The sequence below is a fragment of the Bos taurus genome, chromosome 12 (assembly GCF_002263795.3).
Source record: "Bos taurus isolate L1 Dominette 01449 registration number 42190680 breed Hereford chromosome 12, ARS-UCD2.0, whole genome shotgun sequence".
Lineage (NCBI taxonomy): Eukaryota > Metazoa > Chordata > Mammalia > Artiodactyla > Bovidae > Bos > Bos taurus.
Window position 1 is genome coordinate 32621663 of NC_037339.1, and position 17360 is coordinate 32639022.

At 43.2% G+C, this 17360-nt stretch overlaps 1 long non-coding RNA gene across 1 annotated transcript; it reads left to right on the top strand.

Annotated features, from left to right (window-relative positions):
• Window positions 1-40: 40 nt before the first annotated feature.
• LOC132346763 (uncharacterized) lies at window positions 41-5184 on the top strand. Its single transcript, XR_009496711.1, has 3 exons — window positions 41-387; window positions 3758-3869; window positions 4155-5184. It is a non-coding gene; the product is annotated as an uncharacterized lncRNA (long non-coding RNA).
• Window positions 5185-17360: the final 12176 nt, after the last annotated feature.

Below are 17360 nucleotides of genomic sequence, written 5' to 3' on the forward strand. Positions count from 1 at the left end.
CGGCGCTGCCTGAAGAAACGCCGACCGACAGCCATTCTTTCCTGAGGGGTGAGGTTATTGTCTCTGAGGACGAGGAGAGCCTGTGAGGATACTGTCATTTCTTGCGAAAAAGAGGGCGAGGTAATCGACCGACACAGGCTGACACTTGGCTCTTGCCAAACAGCCCGGAAAGGGGCCTTCAAGGGCGTCCAACGGGCGCCGACGACCCGAGCGTGTTGACGTCAGCGCCTGCGTCAGACGCCACGCCGGGTGCGGGTGTGTGCGTGCGTCCTCGGGCAGCATCCGGGCGCGCGAGGTTACGGGTCTGTTCTCGCTGCTGCAGTCAACGGGGATGGCTATGTGGGCAGAAAAGCCAGGCTGTAGTGAAGAAAGCGTGTTGTCCGGTTTGTACGTGTTTCAAACCTTTTTTTTCTCAATGCGTAAAAGCATAGTACACACTTCCTGGTAGGTTCGTGCGTGTTACAACCACTTTGGAAAGCCACAGGGCAAAATCTAGTGAAACGGAAGATGTACGAATAATCAGATTCCGGGGATTTCCCTGACGGTCCAGTGGCTGGGACCCCGCTTTCCCAATGCAGGGGTCCCTGGTTCCATCCCTGGTGGAGGATCTAGATTCCTGTCTGCCGCATCTTGTGTTGCAACTAAAGATTCCGCAGGTTTCAATAAGGATCCTGCTTGCTGCAGCTAAGGCCCTAAGATGGGGGGTGGGGGGGGCGGGGGGCAAATAAAGAAGTCTTAAAAATACCAGACTCTGGCATTTTTAGTTGTTGGCCGTTACAATCACTACCTTCCAGCTCCCACAGGTCATCTTTCCTTTCTTAGGATTCTCCTTGCTAAGGCTCCTTGGATAAACGGAGGCTCTGCCTTCTCCCTGACAGCATCTCCACAGCTGAGCGTCGTCCTCAGCTGCACACAGGCTAACTACAGTCACTATAATAAGTCATATCTGGGCTGTAGTTTGCGCGCATGGACTTTGTTTTCTTCAACAGATAGCCGTGTTAAGCCACGTGGCTCAGATGGTAAGGAATCTGCCTGGAATCCGCCTGCAATGCGGGAGACCTGGGTTCGATCGCTGGGTGGGGAAGATGCCCAGGAGGAGGGCATGGCAACCCACTCCAGTATCCTTGCCTAGGGAATCCCATGGCGGACTAGAGTCCATAGGGTCACAACTGAGAGTCGAACACTACTGAGCGACTAGCACACGCGTGCACACACATACACACGATTTTAGTTAAAAAAAAAAATGCTGGGAATTTCCTGGTGGTCCAGTGGTTAGGACTCTGAGTCCACTGCAGGGGTCATGGATTCGAACCTTGGTCTGGAAACTAAGATCCTGCACTTCAGTTCAGTCATGTCCCGTTCTTTGATACCCGATGAACTGCAGCACTCCAGGCTTCCCTGTCCATCACCAACTCTCAGAGCTTGCTCAAACTCACGTCCATCAAGTCAGTGATGCCATCCAACCATCTTATCCTCTGCCGTCCACTTCTCTTCCCACCTTCAATCTTTCCCAGCATCAGGGTCTTTTCCAAGGAGTCAGTTCTTCACATCAGGTGGCCCAAATATTGGAGCTTCAGCTTCAGCATCAGTCCTTTCAATGAACATTCAGGGTAGATTTCCTTAAGGATTGGCTGGTTTGATCTCCTTGCAGTCCAAGGGACTCTCAAGAGTTTTCTCCAACACCACAGTTCAAAAGTTCTGACAAAACGTGGTCCACTGGAGAAGAGAATGACAAACCACTTCAGTATTCTTGCCTTGAGAACCCCATGAACAGTATGAAAAGATCCTGCAAGCTGCGAAGTAAAAAAAAAACAAACAAAAAACCTTACTTGTCATAGTAAAATTGTTCTATATCAAATTTCTATTTTTTAGCAGATCCTGTTATTTATCTCACTCATCAGTGGATCTCGACTAAGGGTAACATGGTTATTACTCTTATCCTAAGAAAAACATAATTAGTATGAAAATAATAGTATAACAAGATAAATTCCAAAATTAAATGTGTTCTTGCTGTGGCCTTCCGTTTTAGACTTTGTACATATGTATTTGTGCATATGTATGTGTATATTATCGGAGAAGGCAATGGCACCCCACTCCAGTACTCTTGCCTGGAAAATCCCATGGACGGAGGAGCCTGGTAGGCTGCAGTCCATGGGGTCGCTAGGAGTCAGATATGACTTCACTTTATTTTTTCACTTTCATGCATTGGAGAAGGAAATGGCAACCCACTCCAGTGTTCTTGTCTGGAGAATCCCAGGGACGGGGGAGCCTGGTGGGCTGCCGTCTATGGGGTCACACAGAGTCGGACACAACTGAAGTGACTTAGCAGTAGCAGCAGCATGTGTATATTGTATATCTTTGTACATGTGTGTACATATGGATGTGTGTATTATATATATATCTGTCTATATACATATATTTGGGTAGGGAGGGAGAAATTGAGATAGAATTTTTAAATATATATACCCTGAAATGCACAGATCCTAAGTGTTCATTTGGATGATTTTTGACTAATATATACAATCTACTATATACAATTAGTATATATACAATATGCTAATATATATACAATCTATATATACAATCAGTATATATACTAATATATACAATCTTATAACCAATATCTCCAAGCAAGATTAGAACATTGCCTGTGTTTCTTCCCAGGTAATCCCCTCCCCAACTAGAATAATCCAGTATTCTGATTTTTATAACCATAGATTAGTTTTACCTATTCTTAAATTTCACATAAATGGAAATGTATGTACAGTATGTACTCTTTGTTGTCTGACTCTTTTTTTTTTTTTTCAGCTTAGTGTTTCTGAGTTTCAATTATGTTGTTGCTGGTATCAGCAGTTGAATTTATTTTTTATTGCTAAGTAGTAGTCCACTGTATGAATATACCACAGTTTGTTTATACATTCTTTTAATGGAAATTTGGTTGTTGTTTTTTTTCCCCTTGATTTTATGCTGTATGAATAAGTTTTAGTCACTCAGTTGTATCCGACCCTTTGTGACCCCGTGGACTGTAGCCCGCCAAGCTCCCCGTCCATGGAATTTTCTAGGCAAGAATACTTGCCCTTCCCTTCTCCAGGGGATCTGCCTGACCCAGGGATTGAACCCAGGTCTGATGCTAGGAAAGATCGAAGGTGGGAAGAAAAAGACGACAGAGGATGAGATGGTTGGATCGTATCAATGAACATGAGTCTAAGTAAACTCTGGGAGTTGGTGATGGACAGGGAGGCCTGGTGTGCTGCAGTCCTTGGGGTTGCAAAGAGTCGGACACAACTGAGTGACTGAACTGAAATATTCTTGAGGATATGTTTTCATTTCTCTTGAGTAAATACTGAGAGCATTGCTTGATCATAAGGTATGTCTAACTTTGGAGAAAATTGCCAGATGGTTTTCCAAAGTGAACCCTTATTTTATTTATTTAGCATTTTCCTCTGAAGAGAGACTACAGCATTTATTTTTAACACAGGCTTTTAAAGTAGGTTTGTGTCATTAGCTCCATTGTACAGATCTGAAAACCAAAGTGGTTTCCTAAATGTCTGATGGTCAGTTTATCCCATTTGAGATCATTAACTGTAAAAAGAGTAAGAAAAGGCTTGAAACTTAAAAAGAAATGTGAAGTAAATTAAATGTAGAAAGTAGGAAAACTCAAAATTCATTTAATATTTATAAGCATCTAGATTAAAACAGGTACCATTCTGAGGGATGGGACCATAAAAATGAATAAAACATGATCCTTGCCTTCAAGGACTCCAAAGAGCTTGGTGGAAGAGGAAGGCCACAGACTGTTCTAGGTGGACTAGCAGAGGACACAGAGTGTGAGCAACACAGGAGTTCTGTGGCTGATCCACTGCGCCAAGGTGAGCGGAAGGGGTGGGATAGAAGAGTCCCTGGGTGAGAAAGGAAGCTTCGCAGAGAAGGCTGAATATAATGAAGGAGGCACTCTTTGACCAGAGAACAAGTAGCAAGGGTATTTTAGGCTGAAAGTATCACTGCTTCTGTAAAGGCATACAGATGGATAATAACTTTAAAAACTCAGAAATGAAAGTCACCCAATAGCTTTAGAAAATAAGGTCAACAAACGAACAGGAGTGTGACATTAAAATGAAACCAGTTTTGGACTTCCCTTGTGGTGTGGTGGACAGGAGTCTGCCTGTCAACGCAGGGGACACGGGTTTGATCCCTGGGCCCGGAAGATCCCACGTGCTGTGGAGCAACTAAGCACCTGTGCCATAACTACTGAGCTCGCACTCTAGAGCCCACGCTCTGCAACAGGAGAAACCACTGCAGTGAGAAGCCCGTGCACCGCGACGAAGTGGAGCCCCCGCTGGTTGCAACTAGAGAAAACCCACGTGCAGCAACGAAGACCCAGCACAGCTGAAAATAAATAAATAAAATTATTTTTAAAAAATTATTAAATGGAGCCAATTTTGTGATTTTGCACCAGGCTTGAGTAAGATACTAAGCAAAATTCATAAGTTTGCTCATTAAAGTAAGTTCATGGGTCTTCCCTAGTGGTCCAGTGGTTAAAAAACTCCACACTCCAATGCAGGGAGCATGGGTTTGATCCCTGACCAATCTAGACAGCATATTAAAAAGCAGAGACATTGCCTACAAGGGTCCATCTAGTCAAAGCTATGGTTTTTCCAGTAGTCATGTATGGATGTGAGAGCTGGACTATAAAGAAAGCTGAGCACTGAAGAATTGATGCTTTTGAACTGTGGTGTTGGAGAAGATGCTTGAGAGTCCCTTGGACTGCAAGGAAATCCAACCAGTCAATGCTAAAGAAAATCAGTCCTGAATGGAAGGACTGATGCTGAAGCTGAAACTCCAATACTTTGGCCACCTGATGTGAAGAACTGACTCATTAGAAAAGACCCTGATGCTGGAAAAGATTGAAGGCAGGAGGAGAAGGGGAGGACAGAAGATGAGATGGTTGGATGGCATCACTAACTCAATGGACATGAGTTTGAGCAAGCTCTGGGAGTTGGTGATGGACAGGGAGGCCTGGTGTGCTGCAGTCTATGGGGTTGCAAAGAGTCGGACACGACTGAGCGACTGAACTAAACTGGGGAACTAAGATCCCTCATGGTGCGTGGCTCACTAAATAATAAGAATAATAAAATAGCTTATGTCTCTATTTCCTTCCTGTGTGAAGATATTAGCCAAGTGTACATTTGGTTTATTTGGGTTTTCAGAAGACACTGGCAGTTTAACTCCAGCAAGGCAAATTTTCTAAGCTAGGAGAAACATGGATGTGTTCTCTTATGTGTGAGACTCTAGTTGAAGACTCCACTTGAGTATCAGTAACCTCCATCGAATTTGCCTTTGTCTTGGTGGATTGGCACAAGGACAATTTCAAGAACTGATGAGTTTCTAGTATAAAAATCATATAATGAGAATTCTTGTCTCCGGGAGAATGTCACTGTATGATAGCCAAAGTAATGAGGCAGAAATACCATGAATAATTGAAAAACACATGGTGAAGAATAATTATGCAAAATAATCTTTTTTCCATTAAAATTTTCATTTGAGATCTTGAGAAGAAGCAAAAAAAAAAAAAATGAACAAGAGAAACTCTTTAAAAAAAAAAAAAGAAATCAAGTAAGACAGGACTTCCCTGGTAGTCCAGTGGTTGGGAGTCTGCCTGCCAGTGCAGGGGACATAGGTTCGATTCCTGGTCTGGGAAGATCCCACATGCTGCAGGGCAGCTGAGGCTGTGTGCCACAACTCCTGAGCTGACATGCTGCATCTACTGAAGCCTGCCTGCCTAGAGCCCGTGCTCTGCAACAAGAGAAGCCCCCGTTCGCCACAACCACAGAACGCCCACACAGTACCGAAGACTCAGGGAAGCCAAAAATAAATATTGATTAATTTTTAAAAATCAAGTAAGACAGAGTATACCCTTTCAGAATTTGATTCTCTCCATGAAAAAGGCATAAACAAGCGTGTGTCCATGGGATTAGGCATTTAAACTGAATCTCAACTCCCTAACTCAGATCTACTTTATCTGCATCCAGATTTTTCTGTTCCCAAATCCTACTTCTTCCTCCAGCTTCTAAAATATCTTCAACTGCCGTAGACGCTAAGGCCAGAGCACCATGAGGAAGAACTGAATCAGATATCAGGAGCCTTGAGGCAGAAAGTGTATTGAAAGGAAAGCTGGGAAAGCCATTGCAGTGATTTATGGAGACCTAGTTATGCTTTGACAGTAAGGCACAGCTTGGAAGTGTGGAAACAGATACAATGTAGGGTTTTCTAGTTTGCAGGAAGCATCTAGGAGATTGTCAGACTTGTAATAAATTCAAGGAGAAAACTAGTCAGTTGGAGTCAACTTATTCCTAACGATTACATTAGTTTTTCCACGTAACACCATCACTTGGAGCCATTCCCATCTCTTCCAGGCAAACTTACTTTTTGTATTTGTAGAGAAGGAAGAAAGAGACTATCCCTCTGATCCCGTATTCTTGCTTCATAATAATTTTGAGTAGGGCTGATAGACCAATTTCATGTCTATTGTTAGCCCTTATTGACTATGGGTACCTGGGCCTGCATTGAGAAATTTCTTCTTCTTTTTTTTAATGACCTTATTCAATGCTCAAAGCAATAAACATAATATTGAGTCTTTATTTCACTTCAAATTTCAAGAATCTAAGTTGAAAATCAATCGGTCTCTCAAGGCCCAGGCTTCATTCATGTGGAAAATTAGAACTTACTGGTTCAGAGACAAAAGACTTTGTCTTAGAAAGGTTCAAAAGATTTCCTGGATGATAAATGGGTCTTACAGAATGCATTTGGATGAGTTAAGTGTAAATGAATCAAGCACAATGGATTAAGTTATCCTTAATTTATTTCATTTCCTATTTATTTAGAAAAATGTTGCACTTTGGGGGCTTCCCTGGCGGTCCAGCCCTTAAGATGCTGCACTTCCACTGTAGGGGGTCCAGGTTCGATCCCTGGTCAGGAAACAAAAATCCCACATGCTGCATGGCTGACCAAAAAAGTTGAAAGAAAATGTGACATTTTGACTCCTTTCACCCCTTTCTCCCATCCTTCATCCCCCTCCATCTCTGGCAACCAATCTGTTCCCTATATCTTGTCTTTTTTTTTTAATTTAAAATTTTAGAGTCCACATATAAGAGAGATCAGGCAGTACTTCTCTGACTTTCACTTAGCTTAATGCCCTCAAGGTCATCCATGTTGTCGCAAATGGTAAGAATTCTTTCTTTTTTTATGGCTGAGTAATACTCTATATTTTAGTAAGTAATACATATTTTTTTCAATATGTGTGTGTATATACAAATAAACCCTAAAGATATATCAATAAACTGTTAGAACTTATAAATGAATTCAATAAGTTTGCAGGATACAAAATCAATACATAAAAGTCTGGTATATTTCTATATATATACATTGCTAACTATCAGAGAAATTAAGGAAAATTCCCACTTTTAACTACATCAAAAAGAATAAAATTCTTAATAGTTTTAACCAAGGAAATGAAAACCTGTATACTGAAAACTATACCACATTAAGGAAATAAACTGATGAAGGCACACATAAGTGGAAAAATACTCCATTTTCAAGGATTGAAATGAAATTAATACTGTTAAAGTGTCCAAACTATTTGAAGCAAGCTATAGATTCAATGCAATTCCTACCAGAATTCCAGTGGCAACTGTACAGCTGCTGAATTGCCTTGAACTGACTTGGATTTTTAATTTATACTGTAATTAGGCTAATTTTGCTTCACTATTATTCTGTTATGTCTGTAAATTTCCAGTGAAACTGCTTGTTAGGTCAAATTTCTGGGAAAATCACATAAATATGGAACTAGCACTTGATGAGACTTGTTAAAATTTCTCTTGGAGACACTTTAAAAAGAAAGCCACACAAGTTTTCTCAAAACAGCCTTTTTGGTTGTCAAGTGAAATAGGTGAGCAATTAGGCTTTGGTCCTCTGAGTAGACTCAGAATTTTCTGCTGACTGGCCATGTCCTGTCTCCACCTCTCTGCTATCATTCAGGTCCTTGGCTGTACTCTCAGGGAATAAAGAAGAGTTTGTGGTTGAAATATTTTGACTACAGTACTTGCTGACAAAAGACTGAAACCTTTTTAGCCATTAGAAAAATTACTTGGGCTCCAGTTTCATAATGCCAGGAATTTCCGAAATAGAATTTTTTGGAAAACTGACAGTAACTTTAACCATTGTAATGAACTACAATGACATCAAAATGCTCCTGCAAAATGACTGATACAAAGTGGTTTTGAAAAAATTTTAGCGCTGGAGTTTGTAGCTGAAGCAAAAAGTGTTATGTGAACAATCTTTGTCAGACATTATTTTAGTGCTCCTAATTTTCACAAAGCTTTCACATTTTGCAAATGCAATCCCACTGCCAACTATTTTCTTCAAACTAGTTTTCAAGCATCTGTGATACTTAACAGTTGGTTTCTGTAGTATTTGAAAGCTGATTTAGGTACACGAAATTGGTAAGGCTCAATTTAAATAATTTGGTAAAATTCTATTTATTTTTAGTTGATCTAGGAGAAGATATTTGAAACTGGAGAATAAACTGGATAGGAAACTTCTTAGGGTAGTGGTCTGATTTCTTTGGCACAGTGGATTCCAAAAAATTTAAATGTAGGTTTCGTAAGGGTAAGGACTTAGTCACTTTGTATCTACTGCTTAGAGAGTGGAACATGAAGGTGATTCAGTCGTGTCCGACTCTTTGCAACCCCATGGACTGTAGCCTACCGTGCTCCTCCGGCCGTGGGATTCTCCAGGCGAGAATACTGGAGTGGGTTGCCATTTCCTTCTCCAGTAGATCTTCCCAACCCAGGGATTGAACCCGGGTCTCCCGCATTGCAGGCAGATGCTTTACCACCTGAGCCACCAGCAAAGCTCAAGTAAATGCTCAAGAAATAATTGGAAATAGAGATGGAAAAAATGGAACTGGATGGGAGCAATAAAATAGCCCAATTGGTTCAGTGTTACTATGGGTAATTTTTAAAAATACTGATTATTTGGCCGCATCAGGTCTTAGTTGTTGCACGTGGGATCTTCCTTGGGGTCAGCAGGCTCAGTAGCTGTCGCCTGGTGGGCTTAGTTGTCCCACAGTATGTGGAATCTTAGTTCTCCAACTAGGGATTGAACCCGCTTCCGCTTCATTGGAAGGCAGATTCTTAACCAATAGATCACCAGGGCAGTCCCTGGGCAGAACTTGATAACACTTTGCTAGGTGAATGTTCCCATTCCCTGTATAACTCAGCAATTCTATCAGTAAGTACCCTACAACTGCTTCTGTACATGAACACAAGGAGACATCCATAAGGACATTCATAGCAGGATGAAAATGGTGTTTCCACCTCCTTTTCTGCAAGCATTGAATAGATGCAGAGTCTATCTCTGTGGATGAAGTGACCTAGAATTTTAGTTATATGAATAACTCATTAGGGAACTGCTTAAAAATAAACAGAAGATTTTCATAGAACTACACATTCCTTTTTTACTCTGGGTAATTTTAACATGGCATCAGACTGGCAGGTCACCTCTAATAAAATATAAACTGAAAACAGATTTTTTTCCTTCATTGTCTAGACTGTTTAATTTTGTTCTCCTTTGCTATTTTGTCTAGTTTCAAAAGGAGCAGCTTCATGTGAAATTTGTGGGAAGGCTGCTATTCAGAGTTTAATGCCATTATGTAGTAGCCCTGTGAAAATCCAGCAGGAAGAATGTAGATACTTCTAGAAGATGCTGAAAACTATTTGAAAAATGAAGAATTCATAGACATAATTTCTCTAAAGTCATTGAGTTGGAGATTGAATGGATAATTGAATGAATGGGTGATTCAAAATACATCATTAATGAATTGGAAGTAATCAATTATGTCACCTGGTCCTAAAAATATTCCTCTAAGGGCTTCCCTAGTGACTCAGATGGTAAAGAATCTGCCTGGAATGCTGGGTTCAATCCCTGGGTTGAGAAGGAAATGGATACCCACTCCAGTAATCTTGCCTGGGAAATCTCATCGAGAGAGGAGCCTGGCTTGCTACAGTCCGTGGGGTCACAAAGAGTCGGATACGACTGAGTGACTTAGATTTTTTTTGTCCTAGAGAATGAAGCATGTGATAAAGCCAGTGAGTTCCTTGGTCAAGATCCCACTGGCAAATGACAGCCTCTGTAAATGCATCTCTTTACAACATTGTGGTGATAGAGAAGACAGTCTCTGAGTTCGGGAATGCTAGTGCTGGTGGAACTCCTGGGGGGCAGGGAAGGCAAGCACATGATTGGAGCAAAGATCTATCCCACTGAGGCTGATTCTGCTGGAGGGGTCTCTTGCCGACTCCTTGGGGCACGGTGCCATCTCAGGGTCTCAGTGTTGATCAGATGCCAGCAGGTTGGACATTCAGCCCCTGAAGAAGCCAGACCAGAGTTGGAAAGGGAATAAGCTACTGGCGTGTACAGCTTCCACCCTGCCTCCTATGTCCTTTGTTCATGAGCCCCTGGATCAGGCTCGCGGGTGACGAGGAAAGACTGCCACAGGTCCACAGGGTGGATCAACTTGACCACCTGATTACTGCTAGGGGCTAGGTTTCCCCTCCTCATATCCATGAGTTTATGTATTTGGAGAAGGGCCTTAAGGGAGATTGTTGTTGTTGTTTACCCAGTAAGTCGTGTCCTATTCTTTGTGACCCCGTGGACTGTAGCCCACCAGGCTGCTCTGTCTATGGGGATTCTCCAGGCACGAATACTGAAGTGGTTGGTATTTCCTTTTCCAGGGGATCTTCCCGACCCAGGGATGGAACTCACATCTCCTGCATTGGCAGGAGGATTCTTTACCATCTGAACCACCAGGGAGGCCCCTTAAGGAGATGCTGCTGCTGCTGCTGCTGCTGCTAAGTTGCTTCAGTCATGTCCGACTCTGTGCGACCCCATAGACGGCAGCCCACCAGGCTCCCCTGTCCCTTGGATTCTCCAGGCAAGAACACTGGAGTGGGTTGCCATTTCCTTCTCCAATGCATGAAAGTGAAAAGTGAAAGTGAAGTCGCTCAGTCGTGTCCGACTCTTAGCGACCCCATGGACTGCAGCCTACCAGGCTCCTCCGTCCGTGGGATTTTCCAGGCGAGAGTACTGGAGTGGGGTGCCATTGCCTTCTCCCTTAAGGAGGTGATTCAAGTTAAATGAGGCCCTACAGAGGGGGCACTAATCCAACAGGACTGTTGTCCTTAGAAGAGGAGGAAGGCTAAATGTTCATTATAGCTCAGTAAAGCTGGGAAAAATTTGAATAAACAAAAATGAGGAACAAAGGGGAAAAAAAGACGAGGAGACCTCAAAGAGCTCTCTCACCACTGGCGCTCAGTGGAGAGGCCCGGTGAGGACCGAGAGAAGACCGCCTTCTCTTAACCAGGAAGAGAGTCTTCACGGAAACCAGCCCTCATGGCACCTTGCTGTTGGGACTTTTAGCCTCCACAACATGGAGAAAGAAATGGCTGTTGTCTAAGCCTGCCAGGCTGTGGAATTGTAATCTGGCCACCTGTACAGATTCTGTACACGTTCCAAAACACATTCCAGCCACACGTCTCTCCCACGCCCTCCCGCCACTAAACTATTTTTTCCAAATCCCCGATCATGTGGTGAACCCGCTACCACTGCCCATGAGTCAGGTGATCATTCCTCAGACCTCCTTCTCTTTTCTACAGTAAAGCAGGAGGACGCGCCCCATCCTCCCTTCTTTCAGGCCACCCCTACTCGTTGGCTCATCCCTGCTGTCTGGCTCCATCCTACCATGTACATCCATGAATAAATCCAGCCAATTTCTCCTTCTTTGCAAGCGGCTGCAAGGAACTTTCCATCGGTCCACCAGTGTGTGTTGAGAGGGGAGCAGTCAAGCTGTAGGAAGAGGTGCCACGGAGCGTGGACCGCCCGATTTGAGGTTTCTAGACCTGCAGAGCCTGGTCTCAGTGCATCACTCACAGCACACTGCTGGGCATGCCCTGGGTGTGAGGGGTCAAATGGTCAGTCCCTCTGGGGCCCTCAAACTGTCCAGGAGCTGCTTTTCAACTGCGAAAATAGTTATCAGCAGGACTACTTCCCTGGTGGTCCACTGGTTAAGAATTCGTCTGCCAGTGCAGGGGATATGGCTTCGATCCGTGGTCCAGGAAGATCCAACATGCTGAGGAGTAACTAAGCCCATGCACCATAAGTACTGCAGCCTGTGAGCCTAGAGCCTGTGTTCAGCAATAAGAGAAGCCACTGCACTGAGAAGCCCACTCATTGCAACAAAGAGTAGCACCCACTCATTGAAACTAGAGAAAGTATCCGCTCACAGCAATGAAGAATCAGTGCAAGTAAAAACAAAAAAATTACTGAAAAAAATTATTTATCAGCAGTTGGCTTTACTTGGCTCTTATTGGGTCTTCCCAGGCCCTCCCCACCCCCAACCCCACCCCCATAGCATCTCTGTCTGCCACAGATTCTCCCAGGCCACTGGGTCTGCAGCTCACAGGGCTTGTAACACAGCCTGGATTTGTTTCAGAACCTTTCATACCCTGTGCCCATTCAAAATGGGCAGCCTGGTAGGTTACCTGGTGAGTCGGTCAGAGGGGCACACAGCAACACGTGGTTGAAGTCGCCTCTAATATCTCGGTGCCGTGTCTCCCAGGGGGTGTGGGGCGGGGCACAGCAGCTATCTCCCACTTGCAGAAGAAGACAACCCAGCATGCCCCAGGCCCCTGGGACCATCAATGATGCAGCAGCCCCTGGACTTCCCAGGGGGTTAGCTCCCAACTGACCTTGATGCTGGGAAAGATTGAAGGCAGGAGGAGAAGGGGAGGACGGAAGATGAGATGGTTGGATGGCATCACCAACTCAATGGACATGAGTTTGAGCAAGCTCTGGGAGTTGGTGATGGGCAGGGAAGCCTAGCATGCTACAGTCCTTGGGATCTCAAAGAGTTGGACATGACTGAGCAACTGAACTGAACTGAGGTGCCAGAAAGTGTTGCCTTTGGAGCAGCCAACCCACAGCAACCCTGAAGAGGAAGCCAGGGTTATAAACACGCCAGCCAGTCTCCAAGCTCCTGCTGGTGCCTCCAGGTACTCAAATCCAAATAAAACCCAGTCCTACAGGTTAGACCGTGGGGCAGGAGGCAGAGCAGAGAAAGCAGAGACGGGGTCAGAGATGCAAATGGAAACCAGCATGACATAGTGCACACTTGATAAACGAGTGAATAATTGGATTCTGATGTTAAGGGCTTCTCTGGGGGCTCAGTGGTAAAGAACCTGCCTGCGATACAGAAGACCCAGGTTGGATCCCTGGATTGGAAAGATCCCTTGGAGAAGGGAACGGCTACCCACTCCAGTATTCTTGCTTGGAGAATCCCATGGATAGAGGAGACTCCCAGTTGCCACTGCCTGTTTTGAGACCCATGACCCAGGTCCCACTCGGCTCTAACTCTTTTCTCTTTCTTGCCCTCATAAGTAATTGTCTTATTTCTGAGCCATGTTCTATCTGTTTTTCTTTTCTCTGTGTATATTTTGTTTGGCATTGCTTAACACATGCAGAGGATGAAGTGCATCCTGACTGGAAAGCCAAACATTATTATTATAATTTGTATCTTAAATTATGGGAGATTCATTCCTTTCTCCTTATAGGGTCTGTTCTGCAATACACTGACATTGTGTTGTTCTTACTTTTCATGCACAGGCAAAACCAGACATTACCTTTCAGATCATCATAGTATCCCTTTTCTGAGCTCTGAAACATAGTTATACCATGAGGGAAACAGGCATGGGAGAGAAGACCTTTGATGTTCAGGGGGTTCACCTACTGTCTCTACCTGCCGCCAGCCCCTTCTGGGGGGAGGAGCACATGCCGAGGTATTAAATACTTGCAGTATTTAATGCCGCCTTGTCAGCACACTTCTCCTTACGGGTCACCCTAAGTCACTTTTGCTTCTCCTTCGTGTCTCTCCAGTCTCAATGGAAATGAACAGCTGGCTGGCCATCCTTGCTCCCCTCCTCCCCTCCCCTCTCCTCGGGAGCAGAGTCCTTTTGTAGCAGGAGATCATTCTTTAGTCACTCTGGAGCCATTTCTCTCCCTGGATGACTCACACCCCTTTCTTAAAGGTCCGACCTCGGTTTTATCATTCTGAGCGGTTAGTCATCTTAGTCATCAGATGGCTTTTCTTTGAAATCCTCCCTAAGCGCTTTTCCTCTCTAAAAGTTGAGGTCCGAATGAGTTGGATACTCTTCTGCAGAGCATTTCCAGGAGGGATGAGACCATAATCCTTTTCATAATTCTTAGGATTAAAACATAAAACACAATGAAGTAAACCACTGACAACTGTGTCCTGACAAATAAGGATGCAAATACACAGTTGGGGGATTACCCTCATTTCTCTCAAATATTCCCATTATGTTTCTTGCTCTGAACCAGGTCCTTACCTGATAGGCTGCTGTCCTCCCTGATGTCCATTTTCTCCTTTGTAATCAAACCCCCAGTTACTGGCTGGACAAGTGACCCCTCAGAGTAGGGACTCTTTCTCAGGCTCCTTCCTAGCTCAATGGGGCTGTGATCAGCGGAATGATTTTGGAAGTGTTGCATGTGACTACTGACAAATAATTTTAAAGGGTAAGCGCAGGCCCTGCGACCCTTTCTCCCTTCTCCTTGCTGGAAAAGGAGATGAGATGGTAGGGACCAAGCACCTTTAGGGGCCATGAGGATGCTGTCTGCGGAGAGAGACCTGTACAACTATTGGCCTGGATCCAGACGATCATGTTAGAGCAGCCTGGGCTGCCTACCTTCTGGCTTGTTTTGTGTGTGAGAGATATTCATTTCTATTTTCATAAGCCTTTTGTGTGTGTGTGTGTATCTGTGTGTGTGTATGTAGTGGCAAGAGTATGTATTTATTTCACACAGCTAAACTTGACTCAATGGCCTTAGGAGGTGTTTGTATATGTTTTGTTTTGTTTCACTGGCAGAGAATGATACAGAGACTATCTAGCTGGTTATGTTTTCCTCTCCTCTGTGTAAGAATAGCTCAAGTGTACCAAATGCTTACTGGGCTTCCCAGGTGGCTGAGTGGTAAAGAATCTGCCTGCCAATGTAGGAGACGCAGGAGATGAGGGTTCGATCCCTGGATTGGGAAGATCCCCTGGAGGAGGAAATGGCAACTCTCTCCAGCATTCTTGCCTGGAGAATCCCATGGGCAGAGGATCCTGGTGGACTACAGTCCATGGGGTCACAAAGAGTCGGACATGACTGAGCATGGACGCACCACTAAATGCTTACTCTCTAGCAGGTATTTGGTATGCCTTGATATTAATCCTGATATACATGCTAGTATGATGCTGCTTTTATTTTCTTTTTCAATGAAAGTACACTGACACCGAGAGGTAAATAACATGCTCAAGGTCACACAGTTGGTTAAGAGTGGATACAGGATTTGCATCCAACAGCCTGGCCCCAGAGCCCACCGTCTTGGTACTTTATATGAATGTGGATTCTGTTCCCCAAGGACCTATCAAAAAGGTGTTCGTAATAGCTACCATTCACTGAGTCCCTGCTCCATGCAGGCACACTGCTGAGACAGAAAGCAAATTCTAGAAAGCCTGGACTGAACTGGGCAGAGGGGAAGCAGAGCGAGCAAGGCAGCCAGGGGCCTGAATGGTGCGTGTTTCCAACATCAGAGCACCTTTCAACAGTGCTGGGTAGCATAATTTTCCTCTCTTTCCACTGATGTATTTTGAAATTGTGATTGATAGATGCATTCTTTTTGAAGTTCAGTAATCCACGATTCTTTCTTGTACTTCTGTCTAAATTATTCTCTTAAATTGCTTCATCTGGACTCTCCCTTTGTTTTATGTTGAGAATACTGATATCATACAAATCTTATTCATCAAATGCTTAGATTAATTCTGGAAAGTACTTACTCTTGTACTTGTCTTACTGACTCATATCCAAACTCATCACGAGACAAAAGAACACGAAGTATAATAAAAATACAGTAATTTCTCAGCTATTAACCTGCAGATATTATACATGACTTAAGCTACAAATAAAGTCAAATAAAAGATTCTTCGATGTCACTTAATAAACTAACATTTAAAAATCATCCCCTTTTAGACTAATAACCTTGGGAAAATTCAATACTCAATATACTCAATAAACTATTGATTGATGGCATGTGAAAATAACCATTCTTTTTTAATTCTCCTTTAGCTATTCTTTAACAGGAGAAAACTCTTCTCCATTTGCATTTTGAACAATTAGTAAGGTGAACTTTCAGTCCAAATTAAGCTATCTTTCCCCATGAAATTCTGTCATACATTTTTATGCTCCTCTGCTTCTTGAATAATCGATCTCACCATCTTTTTAATTGAGAGCCACATATGAAAGTGTGACTCATGAGTATAAATCCTACACATTGTAACTTTGAACCAATATTGCAAATTAGATTCTCTGAGCCATTTTTTTTTTCATGCTGATGCATTGTAATGATACAAATAATATCAGCTGCAGGATATAAAAGCTATTTTTCATAGCTAAATTAGTTATAGCTTTGAACTACCCAACTAGTACTTGAATATGGGAGCAGTAGAGTTTCTATAGTATCGTGCAGTACTGTAAGAACAAATGGTGAAGCATAAAAACCACTCCTTGTTGTTCAGTCACTCAGTTGTGTCCGACTCTTTTCGACCCCATGGACTGCAGCACTCCAGGCTTCCCTGTCCTTCACTATCTCCTGGAGTTTGCTCAAACTTATGTCCATTGAGTCAATGATGCCATCCAACCAACTTAACCTCTGCTGCCCTCTTCTCCTCTTGCTCTCAATCTTTTCCAGCATGGGGGTCTTTTCCAAACCACTTAAAAAGAGACAAACTCCATAGTTTTGATCACTATTAAAAAAATAAAATTCTGTATTGCAAAAATGTGGCATTCAAAAAAGCAAACTACAGATTTGTAAAACTAAATATACCAGACAAAAATATAGAGAGCTCACAAAAATAACTTAAAAAACCATAGGACACCAACAGAAGCATAGGGAAAGACTACGGATACAAAATTCATGAAAGAAGAGGTACAAACAGCTAATAAATATAACAAAAGTTATTCTCAAAAACAAAGAGATACAAATTAAAATACACATTGATTTAAAATATCTCACCTTAGCAAACATTTTAAAGTAATGCTCTGTTAAATAGATTTGGTTGGAGTGCACATTCTTGCTTTGTTCTGATCTTAGGGAGAAACCCTTTGGTCTGAATCCATTAACTATGATGCTAGTTGTATATTTTTCGTAGATACTCTTGATCCTGTTGAAAAAGCTCCTTTTTATTCCAAAATTCCCT